The 24559-nt window shown below is 44.7% G+C and overlaps 1 protein-coding gene across 1 annotated transcript in view; it reads right to left on the bottom strand.

Moving 5' to 3' along the window:
* The window catches only part of LSAMP (limbic system associated membrane protein), a 1403745-nt gene that overhangs the window by 557089 nt on the left and 822097 nt on the right, over positions 1–24559 (bottom strand). The gene's annotated exons all lie outside the window — the stretch shown is intronic.

Genomic DNA, 24559 nt, shown 5'->3' with positions numbered 1-24559 from the left:
AAGGTGTTTGGAGGAGGCCATGGGGAAGTAGCCCAGGGAGTTGTAGCTGTCATGCAGCTGTTACAGGAGGCACTATAGACAGCTGCAATCCACAGGGCCCTGGGCTGGAACCCAGAGTAGAGGGCGGGCCCGGGTTCCCCCTCAAACCTCACAACTCCTGATCAGACACAGGAGGAGATGACCCAGACTTTGAGTTCCACCAGAGAGGAAGATCGCTGAGGTGAGCAAATCCGCCAATAAGCGCAGGACCCACTAAGGTAGAGGAGGAACTTTGTCACATATATTAATCAGCTTTCTCTCATCATATAAGATTGTAAGCTCTTTGGGGCAGAGGCTATCTTTTTTATTGTATGTATGTACTACATCTAGAACAATAAGACCCTGATTGGGTTACCTAGATGCTACTTGGATAATAAACACATACTACTACTGCATTTGGTGTATGCACTATATACCTCTGTATCCATATGGAAATTGATTTGAAAATACATTGCATAGATATGCCTGTCATTGTTTCACTTTCTCCCCAGTAGTGCTGGTTCCACTCTCAGCAGAACTACTATTTTGCTCCTGCTTCCCAACAAGAAGTAGATGATGAGGGTGCAGCATGGAAACAGGACAAACAGATCCATAATTAAAGACAGGAGAATTTCTAAGGAGCTGTGAGGAAAGCAACACTAATTACCTTACTACTACTATCTGAATCCTCTGCCTCCCTGTTGCTTTGATACGCTGAGCTGCATTTCCTGTGTCTCAGATTGTATCGCCAGAATACCAGGGTGTTAGCTGCCTGTTAGATGGTTCATCATTCTTCCATATTGTATTTATGGAGATTTATTCATTTAATTTGTGAGGGTTTGTCTTTATTGGAATACCTTTTATAGTGCCCTGTCCTTTTCCTTAAACTGATTTTATGGCACTCAGCAGAAATACAAAAGCCCCCAGGGAGTGGATATGTGTAAGGATGTGAGAAAATGGTAATTTTTTTGGTTCAAAAGTTACAGACAAGGTTTGCTAAAGTTCAGCCAGACATCAGTATGTCATCATGGTACCAGGCAGACACTCCCCGGGGGTGGGGAAGTGGTCTAGTCACGGGCTTCCCCTCAACCTGTTCCTGATGAGGAATTAAGATCCTCTCTGTGCTGTCTCCATTGCTGCTGTTATCCATGCTAGCTGGATTCAAGTTAGCCATGGAGGGGGAGAGCCTAACTGTAAAAAGGCAAAGAGGCTTCCCCCAGAAAAATATGAGTCACCACAGTAACCAGCAGCTCCCCAACGTAAAGATCAGCTTGAGTTTCCTCATGGCCTCCAGTGGGCTGAGGCTCTTCTCACAGGTGTCAGAGCTCAAAATAAACCTTCACCCCCACCTGTCTTTTTCTGGCAAATCTAAGGGTTTTTCATCTCTGTTTCCACAAGGGCACAGTACAGAACCATTCCGAAAGATGCTTCAGACCCCGCCTCCTCCCCCCTGCCCCCAGACTTGTGCAACACAAGGCAGGGCTGGGAAGCCAGCTCCGCAGCTACCAGACCCTTGAAAGGATCCCACATCAAACAGTTGGGAATGTGAAGATCAAGCCTCCACTGTTTTAAAAAGGGTTTAGAGGCCCAATATGAATTCTCTTTGATAAAAGAATAAAGTGCTTCAGTCCCACCAGAGCAGAGTAGTTAGGGTTCCCTAGGCTTTCATAACAGGTGACATTCCACAGCTCCCCTCCTCTCCTCCATGACACCTTCCCTTACAGTATCCAACAAGAATGGCTTCAGCACCATTGGGTTGGAGCGGAGGCTGCTTTTCTGTTCTCTGCCTGCCCCACGGTACATTGGACCCACTCAGTGGATTCCTCTATTATCGACGGTTTGAGGTGTGGTGGTGAAGGGTGCTCTGTGTAATAGCCACACTGTGAGAAATGAAAGGTCTGCACATTCCTCTGAAGTGGCAAGGCTACGTTTGTAGGGAGCAGGGAACGGCTGCTCTGCCATATGCCGTGGGGTACAGCTGCCAGCTCCTTCAGCTTTCAAGACACTTTCAGGCTTTTTTGTTGATTTAATTAAAACATTTTATGTTTAATTGATCACCTTCCAGGTCTGAGGGAGCTTGGATACATACTGTGTAACAGGACCAAGTCTCCTCAGCGATCTGGAATGTTGCGTGCTTATGGTTTATCATCACCACAAATCCCAGTTCCCCCTTCTTCTTATATGTATTCCAAAGTAGTGCCTAGAGGCTCCCACTGTGCTTGGATCTTGCCCCAAAGATGTTTCACTCTAAATAGATAAAACAGACAATGACTGAGAGGAGAAATGACTTGTCCTAGGCCTAATGGCAAAGCCAGACTCCTGCCACTTAGGTCAACATGTTCTCCCACAGCCTCCATTCATGGATGGGAGCATCCATCACTGGCCTCGCTAGGCCAGAGTATTCTCTCAGCAGTGAAGAAGAGAAGTCTGACTCATGGACTGCTCCTTGAGCCTGCACCCCTGCACATGTGAGATGGTCCCATAGCCCATTGCAATGCAGGGGAGAAGAACTGACTCCCAATTTGCCCACAGCTAGAGGAGAATAACTATTTTGGGAGGAAAGATGGATTCTGGGTTATGCTGCTTTCTACAATTCCTCTCCTCTCCCTCAGGTTTCCATGGACTAGTCACCTCCCACAAGAAGAGACTACTCCCTGGACTGGAAAACTGTGGCATAGTCTGTAATAGACCAGCCAGTGTGTACCAGTATGTGGAGGCATCACTGCCCTCTACTAGATGGAATCAGAACAGTTCAGTTGTGTGTTATAGGCCCCATGCTGCCAACAGCTAAGGGAGATTCTTATTTAGCTCACATGGCCTGTGCTTTCAGAGCAGGAAGAGTTCAGAGATCTGTCCCCAAGTCCTCATGAATTTCCAAGTGGCGGTGAAGAGCAGCACAGTGATTTGTTAAATCCTGCATGTCCTTGGGTTTGTTACAACGCTTAGGATGGGACTGTGGATCACAATTCTGTGGCTTTTAGAAGAGATGCTTTTGTCACACCCAAGTCATTGGGGGTGGGAGGTGACTGGGAGAAATTCAATAGTCTGTGTTATACAGGAGGTCTCATCTAATGGTCCGTTCTGCCCTTAAAATCCATGACTCTACAAACATATGGATCCAGATTTTGAACCTTTCCCAAACTCGTGTGTTCTGAACCAAGGTGTTGGTTTGGGTCCATTTAGTTTGGACCCAAATGAGGAGGTGATGATCATTTGCAAGTGAGAGCGCCCAGAATCTGCTCCTATTCGGCAAGAACCCCTTCTTCTGTAACATTTCCTTTCCAGGGCTGACTGATGGAAGCCACATGAGCTCAGATGCTGCAATGTGCAATTTGCTTGCAACCAGAATGTCTCCAAAGAGTCCGAAGACATCAGCAGATTCTGGAATCAATGCCTGGAGTTAAGCACATGTTTGCTGGCCATCTCTGCTTTTATCTTCAGATTCTTGTCCGGTCTCTTTCCGAGACAGCTGTGCAATGAGATGAGGAAGGAAGAACATAAGATCCTTGGCTGTCAGTTCAGTTTAAATACCATCTTTTGCATATTTCCCTATGTGAGCAGGGAAAGGCCACTTCCTCACACCTAATCACCAGCAACCAGCAGGCAGCAGACTCTGTGGTTTTTATCAATACTCCAATTTTTAGGTTAGTTTATAATTTAGAGAGAAGTGACAGAGATGGTATCATTTCAAACAGATTTTTTTCTAGCACATTAAAGAGCTTTTCAGTGTATTTATTTATTTATTTATTTACTGACAGTCCAGGAGGGAGGAGATGAAGATAAAAAAAAAGTAAAAAAAGAGACTTAATGAGGATGAGAGAGAGAGAGAGGCTGAAAGGATGCTTCTTTATCTTATCGAGCAGTTAGGGAACATCAGGACGGAGGGGAAGGATAAATCCAGCAGATGGGGTGGAACCATGAGGGTGAAAGAAGAACCTATGCAAACCCATGTTCAGAAATTCAGCCAAACTAATTTAAATTTGAGAAATTTCTCCTTCCCATTTTCTCTCATTTCCGGACATGCCGCTGCACTTTCCTGGTGCTGCTGGGGACCCAGTGTGGAATGCCAAGGTACCACCTACTCTTATTTCTTGGCAATTGAGCAAATGTGGCATATATCCCAAGGTACCTGTATGCAAATCTGGAACCTCTGCTCAAGTCGTTCAATTGAATCCCTAGTTGTGAAGCCCAAATTTCAGAAATCTCCCTTTCCCACACTTCCCTCAGAATGCTCTGCCATTTCAGGTTAGAGTGCTAGGAGTGAATGTATGTTTCTCCAAGTAGTCACATGTAGCACCATAAAGGCAAGTGCAATCTGATGCAGATTGGTCATGATATGTCCCAGCCTGAGAGTAGACACAGTGCCCTTTAATTCACATGTTCACAGATGGAAGGGACTATTAAAATTCTAAGTATTATTTGTTACTTCTCAAATCCCCAGCTGACTCCCCCTTCCCAAGACATTTCAGCTTTCTTCCCGTCGTGAGTCTTATTTTAGTTTTAATTTTCAGACATCTGAGCTAGATGAGGGCCTGAAGCGACTGACTTATGAGGGGAGATTAAAAGCCCTAGATACATGCAGTTCAGTTAAACGATGGACACGATAACTCTTGGCAAGGATCTCTTTTTCGGAGTCTGTAACTCTGAGTGTTATTTTATTTATAATTTGTTTTTATTTGTGCTCAGCAGGAAAGATACAAGTCCCGCCATAAAGGTGACATAAAGACATAGCATAACCTAGCAAGGAATGTGACCCAAGGTTAACATGAGGCAGTTAAACTGCTGCATCAGGAAGGCTACAGAGAGAGGGACAAGCCCAGCTAACAGCAATGGAAAATGCACACAGTTTTAAGACCCAGTCCAGCAAATACCCACACACAGTAATTTCCAGGATCAGAAACTGTAAACCAATTATTAGGCTAAGCACAGCTGAACAAATCTAATCATTGAAACACTTGCAATATCTCATTGATTATTGGTTAACAAAGAGAGAAGAGGACATTGGAAATACTGCCACATTAAAGTCCAGCGTGTGCCCAATTCATAGACCCAATGGGAAACAGTAGCAGCAGCCTAATGGAGAAAGTAAAAAGAAAGGGAGGTTATCTTCAGCTGCTTTGGTACTCTGTAAAGGAGATCATTCAGTCCAAGTTAAATCCCAGATCATAGAATCATAGACGATTAGGATTGGAAGAGACCTCAGGAGGTATCTAGTCCAACCCCCTGCTTAAAGCAGCACCAACCCCAACTAAATCATCCTAGCCAGGGCTTTGCCAAGCCAAGCCTTAAAAACCTCTAAGGATGGAGATTCCACCACCTCCCTAGGTAACCCATTCGAGTACTTCACTACCCTCCTAGTGAAATAGTTTTTCTTAATATCCAACTTTGACCTCCCCCACCGCAACTTGAGACCATCGTTCCCTGTTCTGTCATCTGCCACCACTGAGAACAGTTGAGCTCCATCCTCTTTGGAACCCTCTTCAGATAGTTGAAGGCTGCTATTAAATCCCCCCTCACTCTTCTCTTCCGCAGACTAAATAAGCCCAGTTCCCTCAGCCTCTCCTCATAAGCATGTGTCCCAACCCTCTAATAATTTTCGTTGCCCTCCGCTGGACTCTCTCCAATTGTTCACATCCTTTCTGTAGTGGGAGGGGGCCCACAAAACTGGACGCAATACTCGAGAGGTGCCGAAGAGAGAGGAATAATCACTTCCCTCGATCTGCTGGCAGTGCTCCTACTAATACAGCCCAATATGCCGTTAGCCTTCTTGGCAACAAAGGCACATTGTTGACTCATACCCAACTTCTCATCCACTGTAATCCTCAGGTCCTTTTCTGCAGAACTGCTGCTTAGCCAGTCGGTCCTCAGACTGTAGCAGTGCATGGGATTCTTATGTCCTAAGTGCAGGACTCTGCACTTGCATGTGTTGAACCTCATCAGAATTCTTTTAGCCCAATCCTCCAATTTGACTAGATCCCTACCGTCCAGCATATCTACATCTCCCCCCAGTTTAGTGACCTCTGCAAACTTGCTGAGGGTACAATCCATCCCATCATCCAGATCATTAATGAAGATGTTGAAAAAAACCAACCTCAGGACAGACCCCGGGGCACTCTGTTTGCTACCGGCTCCCAACTAGATGTCGAGCCATTGATCACTATCCATTTAGCCCAATGATCTATCCAGCTTTCTATCCACCTTATAGTTCATTCATCCAATTCATACTACTTTAACTTGCTGGCAAGAATACTGTGGGAAACCATATCAAAAGCTTTGCTAAAGTCAAGATATATCACATCCACTGCTTTTCCCATATCCACAGAGCCAGTGATCTCATCATAGAAGGCGATTAGGATGGTCAGGCATGACTTGACCTTGATGAATCTATGTTGACTGTTCCTGATCACCTTCCTCTCCTCCAAGTGCTTCAAAATGAATTCCTTGAGGATCTGCTCCATGTTTTTTCCAGGGACTGAGGTGAGGCTGACCAGTCTGTAGTTCCCCGGATTTTCCTTCTTCCCTTTTTTAAAGATGGGTGCTATATTTACCTTTTTTCAGTTGTCCGGGACCTCTCCTGATCACCACAAGTTTTCAAAGATAATGGCCAATGGCTCTGCAATCACATCAGCCATCATATAAATAATGATCTGTGCAATGTTGGAATTGGATTGGGCATGGTACTGGTAGTGTCATGGCTGGTATGGAGAAGGCACTACTGTGGGGAAGATCACAGCCCCAGCTATGGGCTGGCACTGGACGCAGCTTCAGGCTTCCCTCCAAAGTACTGCCATGGCTGAGTCTTGTGCCCCAGATCCCTAAATGGCCCTTTCAGGGATTGAACTTGCAACTGTAGGTTTGGCAGGCTGGTGCTCAGGCCACAGAGCTATCCTTCCCCCCTTTTTGGTCCTACTTTGAGCAGGGGGTTGGACTAGATGACCTCCTGAGGTCCCTTCCAACCCAGATATTCTATGATTCTATTGTGTATAAGGTGGGTATGACAAAGAAGTCAAAAACAGGCCTTGAACTCTATAACCCCGTGGTTCTCAACCAGGGGTATACACAACCCCGGGGAGTACGCAGGTCTTCTGGGGGTACATCAACTCATCTAGATATTTGCCTAGTTTTACAACAGGCTACATAAAAAGCACTAGCAAAGTCAGTATAAACTAAAATTTCATACAATGACTTGTTTATACTGCTCTATAAACTATACACTGAAATGTAAGTACAGTATTTATATTCCAATTGATTTATAATTATATGGTAAAAATGAGAACATAAGTCATTTTTCAGTAATAGTGTGCTGTGCCACTTTTGTATTTTTATGTCTGATGGTGTAAGCAAGTAGTTTTTAAATGAGGTGAAACTTGGGGGTACGCAAGACAAATCAGACTCCTGTAAGTGGTACAGTAGTCTGGAAGGGTTGAGAACCACTGATATAACCTATGTTTCCAGCATGGACACTGCATGATCAGCTTCCCACCAACAAAAGAAGTGGCTGGGTGTATAAATATCTCTTTATAGCAGAGCTCACCCCCTGGCACGTAGACACGTGGGTCTGAATTGGAGTCTAACGGTGTATGAAGGGTGTAAAGGCCAAGGCTGCGATTCTGTGCTGTGCCTCCAAGCAGCGCAGTACAGAATGGACAGCCCAGGGGGAGGAGTGAGGGAAAGATGGCTTGAGCCTTTCTCAGACTGCACTGTTATGGGTGCTGATGAGGGCAGCCAAGAGTTGCTCTTATTTACACCATCCCCCACCAGGGCTATCTATGGTTGTTCCTCAGCCCACAGCAGCACAGACTCTCTCCAGCACTCGTCACTGTTTAGATTCCCTCTTCCTCCCTCAGGCCAGCCTTTGGCAAGCTCCTGGTACTGGGAATTGTGGGGTTCAGGGAATTCTCTTTCTGCCACCTGCAGAGCCTTGACAGTCTTCGTACGCCATCACAGCAACATATGTGGGCTGCAGAGGAGTGAAGAATCCTTCCTCCAGAAGAGAAGAGGAATAGATGAAGGTGACGGATGGCATTAGGAGTAATAGGATATGTATGACGAAAGAGAAGTCTAGGTGTTTGTGTATAGGTCTGTTGGGCCCTTGACACAGTACCACAGCAAAGATCCACACTAGAGTCCTTGTGACATCTGTATAGGTAGCAACCCGGAGCAATGACAGAGCCTTCCCTAGTCACTAAGACCTGGGTCAAGTGAAATCATTCATTCACAGGATTAAATCCTCTTCTCCCTTAATCAAGCCCAAGAGGATTCCCCTGTTTCCAGAATGCCAATTAGTAGCAGAGTGGCTACACATGCCACTGCAGCCTTGAGCCTGCAATACTCCCTGCCATTTATACAATCCTGCTGCATTGGGGTCACTTCCCCAGCTCTTCCTCCTCTTTCAGTGCACCCCTAAACCACACAGTGTGGAGATGTGCAGGGAGACCCTCAGGGCTGAGCTCTGTGGCACCCAGGATATGCAGACCTATGGCACAGCCTCTCCAGTTTCTGCACCAGAACAGAAACAGTTAAGTGGCAGACAAGACCTAACTGCAGCGGAACCAGATTTGCCCCTTAATGCTTGTGAGTTGCGTCTGGTGTGAGTTTTGAAAAGCCCTGCATATGCAAAAGTCTCCAAGGTGCAGTGGTTCCTTCCGAAAGAGACAGATAGCTGGCGGGTGAAAGCGATCATTGCGTGGCAGATGAGATTCCACGGCACGCTGGAGATGGAAATATCACCTTAACAAGCATGGACAGCCCCCAATGGACTATAAAATTCATTTGGTGACTGAGATAATTCAAAGGAGCCAAGTGGCACAGCAGTAAAAGCTGGAACATATAAATTTAAACTCACAGAGCTCTGCAGTGGCCTGGTAGAAAGGGACAAAGCAATCCTTGCCTAGGCACACAACCATCTCCAGCACAAGAATGAAACCCTATGCAAAAGCCACAGTGCAGTTCAGAGTGCCACACAGAAACACAAGTGGAAAATTCACAGAAATGGTTTCCTTTCAGCTATTTTGGGTCTGTATTTAAGAGCTATGTCCACATACTCTCAGAGTAGACATACGCATATATAAATACACACACAGAATGTGTACACATATCCACTCTATCAATGTAGTTCTGCTAAGCACTGTATACACGTCCTCTTTTCACAACTCTTGGTCCTAGCTACAAATCATTAAATATAATGTGGCAAAGTCTGCTCTAAATTATACTTGTGCAGCCCACTTAAAGACAATAGTGTTGTACTGCTCGGGTGTAACCAAGGGCAGGTTATGGCCAGCTGCCTTTATTTAGTTTTTATGAACATAATAAATTCACCTGCCCTCCATCCACTCAGCCCCCAGTGGGGTTACTTCCCATACTAAAAACTGCTCAGAAGTTTTCTTAGAGTTGCCTTTCCCCTGGAGCAGGTCTCCAGACACCTCCTTCCGAAGGACTTAGTTTGCCACTTGTAATGTGAGTAACCTACAATTGTGTTAATAAAAACGTTATAGTATTCCATTGTGGTCATTCACATTGATGTCCTCTCTCTCTCTCTCTGGATATAGCAAAAAATCACAATACTGGAGAAGAAACAGGATATTTCTGATGGTACCCAAGGCCTGTAAGGTTCCCCTCAAAGTATCTTGATCAATAACACCTGAGAGAGACCTGACACTGGAAGTTGCTAATCAGTGACAGTTACTTCGTCATAGTCCAGAGATGGAAGTCACAAGAGATGTGATCCATACATCTCCCTGTCCTCAAAGGGAACTCTTCTAACTAATACAACAGGTATATCCTGGGATTCGGAGAGGATCAAGGAACCAGGTGTCAAAAGGGAGGTAAGTTGCCAAACTGAGTTTTATCAGAGAAGAGTGGAGGCTTTGGGGTGATTCATATTCTTTCTTAAGAGGTTCAGCATAGCACACATAGCTCTCAGTGCTTTCCTCACTCTCACACTCTGTCTTTAATCTTCTGAACAAAAATTCTCCCTGTAGTCTGGAGTAGCGGCATGGAGGAGTATGCTGGTTAGACCTGAAGACACAGAAAAGGGGGCATTACCTTGGCTAGCCAATTAATTATGATTATTACATCAGATCAAACAGCTCTTGCACCGTGCATTGTGGAGTGGTGGATTGCTGCTCTGACACAAGGAGCTAAAATAGTATGACTTCCTAGTACAGGGAAATCATGATGGACACCATAGCAGTCAACAGGGATCAAACTGGGACCTTAAGCACCAAAAGCATGAGTCTATAGCTCTTAAAACTAAAGGATTTGCTCCATTACATGTTAGTAAGTATCAGAGGCCAGCCACTAGAGGGAGACATGACAACACACCTCAACACAATGAACAAGGAACATCTATGTTTGGAGTCCAAACAGCCAGAGGTTTCTCCTCCTTCACACACTTATCAGTCTTCACAAGCACTGGTATTTGGCTGTAATGAATTATTATTAGAGATTATGTATGATTGTGATTATGTTGTGTATTGCTTTAGCACCTACAAAGACACAGTACTGATTCATGAATCAGCACTCCATTGTGCTAGGCACTGTATAAACCCAGAACAAAAGATGGGCCCTGCCCCAAAGAGCTTAGACCCCTGGAACATAGCTGCAATATTCCTTTTACCTGGACTCCCTGATGGTTAAATGCTCTTTGTTACGGGATAGGCAACACTGGCCAGGGCTGGGTTAAATGTGTCTTAAAGAAAAATAAGGAGAGGCAAATAAAGAAAATCTCATTAATGAGCAGTTGACATGGGAAGTGCTGAAAAAATATCCTTTTTAGATGTGGTTCTCCTTAAACTTTCTGATTTTTTTTATCCCTACCTTTCTTCTTCTTAATAAGGGTATTTGCATGACAACCAGGCTTTTGGTTGCTTTAGAGGTGATTGACTCTGACTGCTTATTCCCCTCCTCGAACATCATCAAGTACTCTGAGAAACAGAGGGTGCCGCAGAGAAACAAACATGTTCCTAGGATTGGAGAGCGCAGTGCGTCACAATCCCTTTGCTTATGGAGTGCCATTTCTTACTTTTTTTCTAAAATTGGGCCCAATTTTTATACTGAGCCTTTCACATTATGGCAATCACTGAGACCCCACTTCAGCATCTAGGCCTCTCATAAAGATCTTAGGCCTGGTCTGCACACAACTTTTGTACTGGAATAACTATATCGGTTAGGGCTGTGATTTCTTACAGTGAAATGAGTACAAACCTCAGTGTGAATGCAGGTATATTGGTATAAAGGTGCCTTTTACCTCTTAAATTTAAGAGAATAAGCTACCCTGATACAAGCCCCTTTACATCATTATAACTGTTTACACTACGGGGTTATGCCAATTTAACTATGTGTGTTTCAAACCAATATGGTGAAACTGGCACAAAAACAGTAGCTCATCCTTCATTGCCAAATTTAGGGCCCACTCCTATACACTCCTATAATGTGATATACTAGGGGAGACTGTAGCAACTTTGCTACCCACCTGCTGCACAAATTTCCACCCGGCCGGTGCTCTATTCATTTGCACCTTGGGGTGTAAATGGGAGGAGATGGCCTGAACAGGGATGAAACGCCTCACTCACAACCCTCTCCTTTACAACCCCCCTACACAGCAGGAATGTGGGGCATTGTCTTGCAGGAAGAGGAGGATACGAGCTGCTAGTAGAACCCAGCAAAAGAAAACCCACTCACAGTCAGCAAGAACTTTCCCTCAAAGGATGTTTATAATCAGAAATCAAAACAAGTCACCACCAGGGCTGGCTCTAGGCACCAGCGTTCCAAGCATGTGCTTGGGGCGGCACTTCTCAAGGACAACAATGAGTCCTGTGGCACCTTAAAGACTAACAGACATATTGGAGCATAAACTTTTGTGGGTGAATACCCACTTCGTCAGACGTCGTGTCTGACAAAGTGGGTATTCACCCTTGAAAGCTTATGCTCCAATACATCTGTTAGTCTTTAAGGTGCCAGAGGACTTGTTGCTTTTTACAGATCCAGACTAACACAGCTACCCTCTAATACTTCTCAACGAGTGGCACTCTGTTGTTGTTTCTTGCCTGGGGTGGCAAAAAACCTGGAGCTGTCCCTGGTTACCACCACCAAGAAACACCCCTCAATCTGGGGTTCAGCCCAGCCCTAAGACACCGGTTGTGCTACTCGGTATCCCCAAGAACATCCACCCAATGCTGTCTCCCAAGCAGCCCCTCTCATAATCAGTCCCCCAAGCACCTGTGCAGAGGGACTGGGTGAGGGAGATAACCCCTTGCTCATCAGAGACATTGTACCCTGTCTCAATGGGAATATGCATGTGAGGCAGCCGGAGGAGAGCAAGATGTGGCTAAATGCTTTCGCCTGCTCGGAATTTCTTTGCTTTCGACATAAGAGCACGCATCCCTGACTTTCTCAATGCAGCCACAGAATTATGACTGAGGTATTTATTTTTTCCTTCTTAGAAGTAACATTTGCAGAAAGCCATTCCTCAGCTGACTCCCTCTTCCTGGTGCGCTTAACGCCGCCATTGCGTAACTGCTAATGAATGACTTCTGGGAATTAGACGCTGTTGCTTAGATCAAGCTTGAGATGTGTCATTTGGTTTTTTCAAGATGGGAGAGAGGTTTAATTTTCATCCCACTGCCCCTTCTCAGTGCTTCGTCTGCCTTGAGATGAAACAAACAGAAGGGAGACGGGATTTTGCATAAGCTGGGGAATGTATGATTGATAACGTATTATCTTGTCAGCTGGAGACACCTGTGTGGTGGGTATTTATGGTTTAAGAAGGGTTCTCGTTGGTGAAACAGTTTGGTGCTGATAAAGAAAAGCCAGGGACTTCTGGTGCCAGTCCATTGAGGGGAGGTGGATTAGTGCTGGTATTTCACAGTATACTCTTATTAAATTTCAATTCCTTTTGTCAAGTGGAAAAAGAGGGGAAGAGCAATTGGTTTTAGACAGATACAAGACGCATGATGGGACTGATGAATGGGAACACAGAGGCCCAAGAGATCTCTGAGGAATGCAGGGGAAAATATTAACCAATTTTCTAACTGACTAGGCACTGTCTGTCAGGCAGGGAGATGGGAGGAAGGTGGTTTCAAGATGGCTCTGTGGAGTTCTCATGCATTTGGAGACACTGTTGTGGTATTAAAAAACATTAATAGAAAGCCCAACATTATAGATGTGTCAAGAAGCCCATTTTCTTTGTCCTTGCTGGATCTTCCTAAAGCAAATAGCTGCATTAATATTCAGATGTTAGGGTCATGGTATGGCCTGCAATCTGCCAGCTGGGCTTCTAGGGGCATGGAAAGGAGATGAAATAATACAAGTGAGAACTTTTCCTCTTCAGAGCTCTTTACAGACACTAGCACGCTCACCCTCACAACCCTTCTGGGAGGTAGCTCTGTTATTGTCCCCATGTTAAGACTGGGGAAACTGACATACAGGGAGGGGAGGTTACTCACTCAAGGACAGAGCATGTCTGTGACAGTGCTCACTTGATCCTTCTGAACTAGACCAATGGTCTGACTCCCAGACCATACTGCCGTATTATGAACTCGTGGGTTCTTTACAAACCACAATGATAAAAGCACTCAGGATCCATAAAGCATTCGGTTTCTACGCCCACTGGCAGGGTCTCCCACCAGATATCTTACAAATGCCCTGCTACTATCTGGCATCAGCACACCTCACAGGAAGATCCCTCTTTAAAACCCATCTTTGTGTTAGTGACATCTGAGAGTGGTGCCTCTTACAGCAATGTCCCCTAAGAAGGCACCACCCAACAGTTCATACCAGAGCTGAGCGTGGGGAGCCCAAGACTGGAATTAGCTGGGAGGTGGTGGTGGAGTAGGAGGCTGTAGGTGAGGATTTTGGGACACTGTAAGAACTATGTGAGGCAGGCTTGCTGCTCACAGTGTACCTAGCCATGGTGAGTACTTTTAGGGCCTGATCCAAGGCCCATCAGAGTCAGTGGAAGTCTTTTCAATGATCCCAATGAGCTTTAGATCAGGCCCTTAGTCCTTTGGTTTCATACACATGAAACACCTAAAGCACTCAAGAAAATACTTAAAAGGAGAGAAAAAAAAGAAGCCTGACAAATTTCAAAGAAGGAAAGACAACGTTATAAGTGTTCCACTTGGAAAGCCTCAAGGGCTGGAAAAGAAACAGACTCAAGCATTTAAAGGGAGAAAACCTGTGCTACAAACACCCATGGAAATTCCTGCCACAATTAACCATCCACACTCTTAGATTACAAAAAAGGGTAATGAGACTCTCAAGCCCAGTAGTAAGATACAGATAAATCACAACACTGCCAGCACCAATACATATTCCTCTCATAAGCAAGGAGCATCCATAATACAGACACAGGCAGAGACTTTTGGTTATAGGATTCTGTTTGTGGTTTTGAGGGCATCTATTATTAACACCCTATAGGGCTTTAATTAGAGCTGAGAGACTCATTCATTGTGAATAATTTATATGATTAATTTTGCCTCTGTGTCTGTTCGCGAATTGTCCACAAGCAGTTTGTAATGTTCCCAAATTTATTTGTCGTTTGCAATTACTTGCTGACTAGCCTTTATAAAGAATTCTTAGTCTGTAGTTTGCCCATGAGCAGTCAGTATGCAAAATTTTGAGCTGCACTGGCTACATTTTGAGTGAACATATGTTGTAGATCCTATTGCATGTTTCTGTTTTCTCAGTAACCTTTCAAATCGGGCTTCCACAGAGAAAATTTCCTTTTAGGAGTTCACATTTGGCTTCCTGCAAATAGTCTCAAAGAATTACATAACATTCACTATTCCCAAGACCATTCCTGCCAGTCAGTGTGTTCACTACAATATTCATAGAAACAGAAGACAACTGGGGTGTTTCATAGCTGGAGGACACAGTCCTCTCATTATTAACCCACAGTGTACACGTCTCTGCTTAGGAGGCCTGTCTGGTCTAGTTTCTTTACTCTTCTAGCCTAGGGCTAAGTTATCCAGAAGCCACATACCTGTAGAAATAGCACTGTACACACAGTACAGCTCATTTGTGTGACTTCCTTATCAGCCTATCTCAGAAGAAGGCTTCCTAAGAACATGGTGCCAGCTGGCCAGAGGCAGACATGTCAGTGTGAACACTTGGGACGATGAGGTGCTCCAGTCACAGCTGAACTTGGCAACAGGGAGCACCTTACGCCTGGCCAAGTGAGCCATCACTAGGTCCAGGAAGCAGTGCGGTGAAAAAATGAAAGGGCTAAAAGTGCAGCACAGCAAGCTCCATCGTGATAATAGCCACACACCAAGGCAGCAGGAGAAACCTGCCTGTTCTGTAATGAACAGGGCTGTAATCTTGGGGCTCATGCTTCAGTATAACCCAAAATACTACTTGACAGTAGAGAGAGAAGCTTCCTGTACTGCAGTGATGAGGGACCAGTGAGGGAAAAAAAGAAAACACCATGTTGTAACCACAGGGTTACCTCACTTGTGTAGGTTTGAATTAATACCATCCTATAGCAACGTGTAGTCATATATTATCATCATCCCATAGAGGGTTGAAGCACTTAATATTGTAGCATCAGGCATAGATTTGAAGGCTCAGACTATTTAACATCCTGGAGGGTTTAGAAGGCGTGTGATGTTATTATTAAAATTCCAGGGATGTTTGTTAGCTGGTATTAACTTTTAATAGGGTTTGCACACATATACAGCAGTAACAGAATCATAGACATCAGAGATGGAAAAGACCATTTGGGAGCCTGGGAGTAGAAACCTTTTCTAGTGCTTTGTCCATACAGATTTCAACTATTGTGAGTGCTCAGGCTCCCATCAATTCTCTTGAGAGATTATTTCACAACCTAATAGATCTCAGTGCCAGAAGTTCTTCCTGAAAGTCAACCTACCCTTTCCTTTTCACAATGCAACCTTCTTACTCTTAGCTATAGACATGTATCCCCTTTCTCTCTGAGGCCGGGGTCCAAAGCCCAGTCAGGTCAGTGGAGAGAAATCCCATTGCCTTCAATGGGTTTCACATCAGCCCCTTGGCGTTTACCTCTTTGAGGACTATCATGTTTGCCCCACACTTTCGTAGTCTGTTAGCCATGCGATAAATCCTTAGCCTCAGATCAATCTCTTCAGACCTCTCATCATTACTGTTACTCAAATCTATACTTTCTCCAAATATTTTTTCCCTCATTCTGGTAATAAGGTGCCTAGAATGGAATGCAATATTTGAGAATTGCATGGAGAGGGAATACCTTATGGGTGTACATTAGCATCCTACAGAGCTTTGTGGGTACATGCAGTATTAACAGCTTATAAGGTTTTGTAGACATTCATTATTAACACACAATTGGATATGTGTAGCTGCATTATTAATAATCTCTTGGCTGGCAAGAGAATGGTGATATTTTCTTATGAGAAATGTAATTGTTTAATATCAAACAGTATTATTTCAAAGATTTAATTGTGTAATTGGGGTCAGCAATCACTCCGTCTCTCCCAGTGCAAGACGAACTTGCAGGGCAAAAGATTTATTGTCCTGACAATAGGGAGCAAATTTTAATATTTCTGAAAAATTGAGACCTATTAATCCTGGCATGTGTTACTCTCCAACACAAGGAAATGATCAAACTTTGATCTAATTTTCTCTTTGAAGGGGCGTTGGTGAGGTGGGAGGAGAGAGTGTTAACTGTCTGCAGCCTGCTGAGGAGGACACCAAAAAGCATGAAGGCCAGCCACATCTGACGATACAGGAGTTCTAACATGGTACATAAAACAACTCCTGTGAAAACTGACTGTTCCATTCTAACTGCTTTGGAGGTGAAGGGATGATGGGAGTGGTTTTCATGACCTCAAGCTGTTCTGTCGTCATTTCTCCAGGGGTTACCAATTGTATTTGCACCTACTGAACCTCAGGTTTATGTGGGCAAAACAGTATCTGCACGCTCAGATCAGGCAAATATATGTACAATTGAGTAAATAAGTGCATAGTTATCAGATGTGCATTTGGAAATTCCAGTTTGTGCATACAAATGTGGGGTTTTGCAGGTGCAACCATTGCTTCTGATGCTGAACATGTCGCCTGTTATTATTATTAATAGTTGTTTATGGTAGTGCTTATTATGTGCTAGATTTTTTGCAGACATTCAAGAATGTTGCACATTTTAGAGAAAAAAGGTATCAGGAATTATTTTGAAAGTGTTTTTTGATGTATTCTTCAATATAAGCCTTTCACCAAAAAAAAAATAAATAAAAATGTTTCCTTATTCCCCCCAAATGACCCAGGACTGATGCCCAGGAGGGAAAATATTCAGTTCTGCACCAGCAGTGATGTTGTGCTTGGCTAGACATGGGAGCTTTATTCCATGGTCAGGAGGAGATCCCCTGTTTCCAAATGGGGGACACAGCACTTGTGTCTCATCTTGAAAGATCCAAGATATAAGACTTCAAAGTCAGGACATTTTTAATGCATTGTAAAGATATTTTAGGACATGGGCATAAGATTGTATTGATCCCCTTGAGCCTTAAACAGCTGGACCCATAGTAACTAAGTGCCTTATCCTGTCCACTAAAGTCAACAGGAGCTTTCCCGACAACATCAATGGGTGCAGGATCAAGCCCTATGGCAGCTAGTTATACAGATGGATAGAAAAAAGAAATTCCAATAAAACCTGTAAAAATGCTAGTAGAGCCGGGCTTTTTAGCTCAGGCAGTAGCGGCTCATTTTTTGTTCATACACTGAGCCTTGTTGAAAGTGTAACGACGTGAGCTCCCTATGTTCCACTCTGCCAATTCAATATGGAGATGCCATTCACCTGTTTCTCACACAAAGAACTCTGCAATGTCCTGCCCTCTATGTATGGAACAATGTCCCTACTCTGCTCCACTGGAATACCATTTCCTGGCCAATACTGGAGACAGACTGTTGGACTGATTCAAGACTGGACCAGTGATTCTGACACAGTAATCTCTGCGGCCTTGGCTCAAGCCAAGCCAGAGTAGGAGCAAAGATGGGACCTTTCTCCTTCTACACTCCTCTCCAAGAGGTGTGAACTTCAGAGCCAAATGGGGACCAGGAGTGGGATAAGTGGAGGCAATTTCTTTTTGCTCTTTTATTTGAAAACAAAGAAACAGCAACAACAAACCTACACCAAGGGAATTATATGCAAAAAAAAAAAACCTTTGTGAATTCAGTGTGAAGCTGATGTTGTTAAAAGCACGAACAGTTGGGGAATGTAGACGCTAAGGTTCTTGTAACAACATTAGCTCAGCACAGGTAAGATGTTCCAGACCTGTCTTAATAGATAAATGTGTTAGTTAATACATTAGGGCAGGTGGTGGCTCAGGTTGGGGAAGGAGGTGCATGCTGCAGCAGGAGTCCCTGAATGAGATCTGGATGACTTAGCCAGAATTCCTAATGAGGCTACAGCCTAGCCCAGCACTGGCTTCAGTGGCAGCTGCTCGGCCACCCTTAGAAAGGGTGCGGCATGCACTCCACAAAGGCCCTCTCAGCTCCACGAATTGGCAAGGGGGTTGCATCCACCTTCACCCCATCCCTCTTGCTCCCTTTGTGGCTGGGGCCTAAGTGGGGAGGGAAGGCCCCGTAGACCTTCTTTCCCAATTTGCACAATAGTGCAGGGCCCAACTGTGTCTGTGCATGCCTGAATGCATCACTGTGTATATGCACACTGTCATAAATGGATAGGTAAGGTAAGGGTTAAGTTTCTTTTACCTGGAAAGGGTAACCAAACACCTGACCAGAAGACCAATCAGAGAACTGGATTGTTAAAAGTCAGGGGCGGGAATTTGTATACCAGGGGTCTTTTTTGTTTTCTCGGCTATGAGTAAACAAGTTTCCTCCTAACTCTCTCTTAATACTCTATAAAACATCTGTGAGGACAAAGGAAAGCCAAGTAAGTCGGCTATGATGCAAAGTTAAACAAGCTTTCCTCCTAAATGGCTGCATCTATCTCTGAGTGTCTCCTATTCGGGAACCTATGATGAGAGCTTTGGGTTGTATTTACATGTATGTTGATTGTTGGACTGGTTTAATTGGGTATCTTTTAAATCAGACTGTTTCTTCATATCTTCTTATAAGCAAGAGCCTGTATTGAGTTTCTTAATGCAAGATTATTGTTTTATATTTTCTTTCTTTTTTTTTTATAAAACTTTTCTTTTAAAACGTGTGGAAGTTTCTTTTCCTAGGGAGGCAAAGGGAAGGGAAAGCCAGGCTGTGGGCTATTTTCCTATTGCTTTCAGGGAAAGAGCAGGCTACGGGGGAAGGAAAAAGAATCCAAGCTGTTGGTTTGATTTTGCATCTCAATTGTCCTGAGGGAAAGGCAGAACCAAAGCTTATTTTCTTTATCCTGGGGAAGCAGAGAAACTGGTTTCTTGGGCAAGCTTTTCTTGGCAAGCCTGGGGAAGGGGGGGAAGGGGATTTTTTCCCCCTGCTTTTAGCATCCAAGGGATTTGGAATCTGGGTGTCCCCCAAGGAAGGTTTGGGGACACCAGAGAGAGGAAAGGGGGGGTCAGGCCCCATCAAATTCCTGATCTGGTGGCAGCGAGAATATCCAAGCTGGTAGTGAGCTTGGGGGAGTTTCAGGTAAGCCCCAAACTTTGGACGCTAAAGTCCAGGTTTGGGACAGGACCAGATTGTGACGCTAAAGTTCAGGTCTGGGACTGGGAGGCTAGATTACCACATGGTGAGCAGCAGGTGGGATGTCAAAATCCAAAAAACCAGTAGCTACCTTATTAATTTTTTTTCCTGCTAGGCATTAGCAGGCAGAAGGAATTGGGTTTAAAGGCAGACAGAGAAATTTTTTTTTTCCCCTGCCTGTTTCAGCAGTTCGCATTTTTAGTAGGCTCATTCACACAGCCATTAAGGCTAGTGGGGTAACAATAGCATTCCCTTTGAGAGTGCTTGCTAGCAATCACACACAGTAGCAGTAGGAGAGATTTGGTTAAAGACAGCAAAAATTTTTTTTCTCCTTGTTGCTTCTTAGCAGCTTGCTTTAGGAAGACAGGGTTTACAGGGCTAGAGAGCTTGAATTTTTTTTTCTGCTTTTGGTTTTCTCTTCGCTTTTAGCAGCTTGAATTTTTTTTTTCTTCTGCTTGCTTTTAGCTTGCAAATTTTTTTGCAAGTCATTAAAGAGACCCATTACAGATCTTTTGTTAAACAATTGGAACTTAAGTACCCAGCCAGCAAACGCACACAGGTGAATACAGTTGCTTTTTGTTTGGTTTCAATTGCCATCAAACCAGAGCTAGAACAAGTCAAAGCAGTTGCTAGGCAAATCTCAGGAGGCAGAAAGCCAGCAATTCAGCCAACAACACCAGAGGGCACTCCAACACAAGAAACCAAAGTAACCATGAGTTCCAAAAATAAAGCAGAAAAAGGAAAGGCCCGGCAACAAGCCCTAAAGGACGAAAATGAACATAGGAGACAGCTGGAACTAATTAAGGCCCAAACAAGAAGCCCAAGAGGCAGCACACAAAAGAAACTAAGAATGCCAAAAACGCAGATCCACAGAACCGACTTCCTTCGAGACCATGAGGCAGCCTTCCGACGACAGCTGCTTGAAACTACAGAGAGAGGCCACAAGCAGGCCTTAGAGATGGAGCTGGCTAGGCAAAAGGCTCTAACCATTCCTAACCCTCCGACACCAGTTGTGGTTCAACCACACAGCAAAATTTTTACCAACTACAAAGCAGGTGCGGACACAGACAACCTGTCTGTGCTACCAGACACCCAGACTGAGGTAGTGGACCCGGTAAACCAGCCCATGTCAACGGAACTAAACCAGCCAGAACACCCCCAATCCAGGGACCAACGAGCCCAACTGGCAAAAAGAAAAACAACCATACCAAAGAGGCAGCCAGACAAGCACCAGGTGCACCAGCGGACAGCGGTACACCAGCTTCAGAAACCCAACGCCAGAAGGACCAACGAGCCTAAACTGCAGAAGCAACAAACAACCATACCAAAGAGGCTCAGGCAGAGCCTGAAATACCACCAGGTGCACCAGCGACAGGCGGTACACCAGCGACAAAACAACCCCATCATCTACATCACTTCCAGAGGGACCAAGCCCAAGTCCCCAGTCTGGAAGAACTGAAGTCCCCAGCTTCAAGGGAACAGTTCCAGACTGAGCAGGAAGCAGATGACAGCCTTCAGACAGCTTGGGCGGCGGCACGGAGCAACCCACCGCCTCTCAGCTCTTCTGACCGATCCCGGTTTGTTATAGACCAAGGACTTTTATACAAGGAAAACTCTTTCTGGTGGACGCCAGGAAAAATGGCAGCCGCACCAACGGTTGGTGGTTCCAACTAAGTACAGGGGAAGCTCGTAAGCTTAGCCCATGATCATTCCCAGTGTCATGCTGGGGTGAACACAACCAAAGACAGGTTGGAAAAATCCTTCTACTGGGAGGGGATGGGCAAGGAAGTTGCCCAGTATGTCCAGTCTTGTGAGGTGGGCCAAACAGTGGCAAAGCCTCAAGATCTGGTCCGGCCCCTCTCCAGCCACTCCCCATAATCGAGGTTCCATTTCAGCAAGGAGCTGGGAATATTCTGGGTCCTTTTCCAAAGAAGACACCCAGGGGAAAGCAGTACGGACTGACTTTCGTGGACTTTGCTACCCGATGGCCAGACGCAGTGCTCTACACAACACCAGGGCTAAAGCAGTGTGCCAGGCCCTAACAGACATTTTCGCCAGGGTCGGTGGCCCTTCCGATACTGGTCAGTCAGTGAAAAGAATGCTATGCCATTGTGTACGCCCTGGAAAAGCTACGTCCATACGTTGGGAACGACGGCAGTTCCAGCTACAAACTGACCATGCTGCGCTAAAGTGGCTTTTCCTGAAGATGTTGAAGTCTTGTACTTTGCATGCTTTTATTTCTATGTGCATGTGTTGTATTCCTCTGTTTAGTTTAAAGTTTAGGTAGAAATCACCTCCAGTGAAACTTTCTACTGTCGGTGATTTGGGGGGCCGTGTCATTTGGGGTTAAGTTTCTTTTACCTGTCATAAACTGATAGGATTGTTTAAGGTAAGGGTTAAGTTTTTTTTTTACCTCGGAAAGGGTAAACAAGGTTTCCTCACTGACTGACCAGAGGATTTCAATCAGAGAACTGGATACAAAGGAACCCCCAAAGTCAGGGGCTATGAGGAATTTGGGTTGTATAATAGAAGTGGAGTCTTTTTTTTGTTTTCTCGGCTGTGAGTAAACAAGGTTTCCTCTAACTCTCTTATTTCAATACTTCTTCTAACATCTGTGAGTACAAAGGAACGCCAAGTAATTCGGCTATGATGATCTTTGTGGTGTATTCACATGTATGTTGATTTGTTGGACTGGTTTAATTGGGCTATCTTTAAATCAGACTGTTCCTTCATATTTTCTTATAAGCAAGAGCCTGTATTGAGTTTCTTAATGCAAGATTATTGTTTTTATATTTTCTTTCTTTTTTTTTATATAAAACTTTTCTTTTAAAAACGTGTTGGAAGTTTCTTTTTTTCCTAGGGAGGCAAGGGAAGGGAAAAGCCAGGCTGTGGGGCTATTTTCCTATTGCTTTCAGGGAAAGAGCAGGGCTACGGGAAAAGGCAAAGCCAAGCTGTTGGCATTTTGCATCTCAATTGTCCTGAGGGGGTAGAGAACGCTTATCTCTCCTATTGGAAGCAGAGAAAACCGGTTTCTTGGGCAAGCTAGACCAAGAGGCAAGCCTGAAAGGGGGGGGGAGAAGGGATTTTTTCCCCTGCTTTTAGCATCCAAGGATTTGAATCTGGGTGTCCCCCAAGGTAGTGAGCTTGGGGGAGTTTCAGGTAAGCCCCCAAACTTTGGACGCTAAGGTCCAGGTTTGGGACAGGACCAGGCTTTGGACGCTAAGGTCCAGGTCTGGGACTGGGAGGCTAGATTACCACAGACACACATGTACTCACACTCCCTGTATATACTGTATCAATACAGAGCTATCTTTTTGTACGTGCTAAATGTGGAAAGGTCACACCGGTACTTATTCCAAGCCTCTTGCCAGATGGAAACTCAGGTATAATCAATGAGGAAATGTGCTCATGTACCCAGAGTCCTTTGAAGAGACATGAGAGCTTCCCCTGGGATCCCATACTCATCAGGGTTGAATCAACATGGCCTACTTTTGAGAGACTAAAGACCAAAAAATTATTACAGATCATCTGTAATGTACAAATTCAGAAACTTATTTGCTTGCACTTAGAAAGATTTTCTATAAAACTTTATTCCTCCTCAACGATCCACCCATCTATCCATCCAGTCCTGCCCTCCCCTCCCCCTCTTGCTTCCTGTCCCTCAACACATGCCAACATCACCCTCCACCCAGTCGCTCAACAAAATCCAAAACTTAACAAAGTTGCAAGAAAACAAAATGGACAAATATGTCCTACCTTTGATGAAAGATAAATGGGAGGTGGGCAACAGCAAGCTAGATAATAAATGGTATTAAATCATTGCCTTCTAGCCTCAGGTATTTCCTTTCTGCCCTTCCAGTGTCTCCAGGAGGGAGAGAGACCAGGTTACGTGTCTGCCCCATGGCAGGATCAAAGCACTGAAAAGATAATCAAAGTGCTGTCTCAAGACAGGACAAAGGGGGGGAGAAGGAAAGGAATGCGAGAAAAATAGGCAGTACAGTGAGAAACTGTGAAGCGGAGAGGAGAGGGAAAGGGGCAAAGAGACAGCAAGAGAGAGAGAAATGAATTGCCTCAGACTAAATACATTAAAAGAACAGATTTTCATTCCACCTGGTCACGCAAGTCTCTTGTGGGCTTTATAAGAAAATAAACCTGTTGTGGACATGGACTATATATCGAGGCAACGTGTGGGGAAAAAAGCTTTGCTAACCCTCCTAAGCAAAACTCCACCGAATAACCTGTGGGGGATTCTCCTATAGTCGCCCCACAGTTAAGAACAGGAAGTAGGCACTGCTGAGCCCCAGTGAGATCCCTGTACTCAAAGATTGTAATGTTGGGGTGCTCTGTCTGAAGCCTTCAGAATGGCAGAGCCAGATCTATAAGGACTATTTTCCACAAGGAGCACAAGCGTGCCACAGCACTCTTCAGGCAAGTCTCCATGTTAGCCAGCTGCATTTTGCACATGATGTAGGCAAGCAGGCAGAATTGACATCTGTTATTCTGACTGCCATTATGATCCTGTGACAAAACTTTTGTTTTCCTCTCCTTATTGCTACTTGGTTCAATGATCATGGGCCAGGTGTTTGGAACTGCACATCCAATGGCAACCACTGAAAGAACATTTTCATCCAGGGCACCAAGAAACCTGGGGCCAGCCCTGGTTGCATTTAGATTTGCATAGTGTCCTGGACACACAGTTCCCGGTAAATTCTTAATCCGCAAGCCAGCAGGGTATCTAATCAGTACCCTTCCCCAACTCTTTCCACCAGAACTCAGGGTCTGCTGGTATTCCCAGGCTCCCTTCAGTCTGGCCCATTTCCTCTCTTTGCACAATGCATCACTTGGCTTTCTAAAGCCCAGCATCTCAGGCACAAAAAGCAATTCTTTTTGGATCTGCAGTGGTTTGGTCATGGAA

The sequence above is a fragment of the Chelonoidis abingdonii genome, chromosome 1 (assembly GCF_003597395.2).
Source record: "Chelonoidis abingdonii isolate Lonesome George chromosome 1, CheloAbing_2.0, whole genome shotgun sequence".
In the NCBI taxonomy this organism is placed as follows: domain Eukaryota; kingdom Metazoa; phylum Chordata; order Testudines; family Testudinidae; genus Chelonoidis; species Chelonoidis abingdonii.
This window is presented reverse-complemented; position numbering and strand designations above follow the sequence as displayed.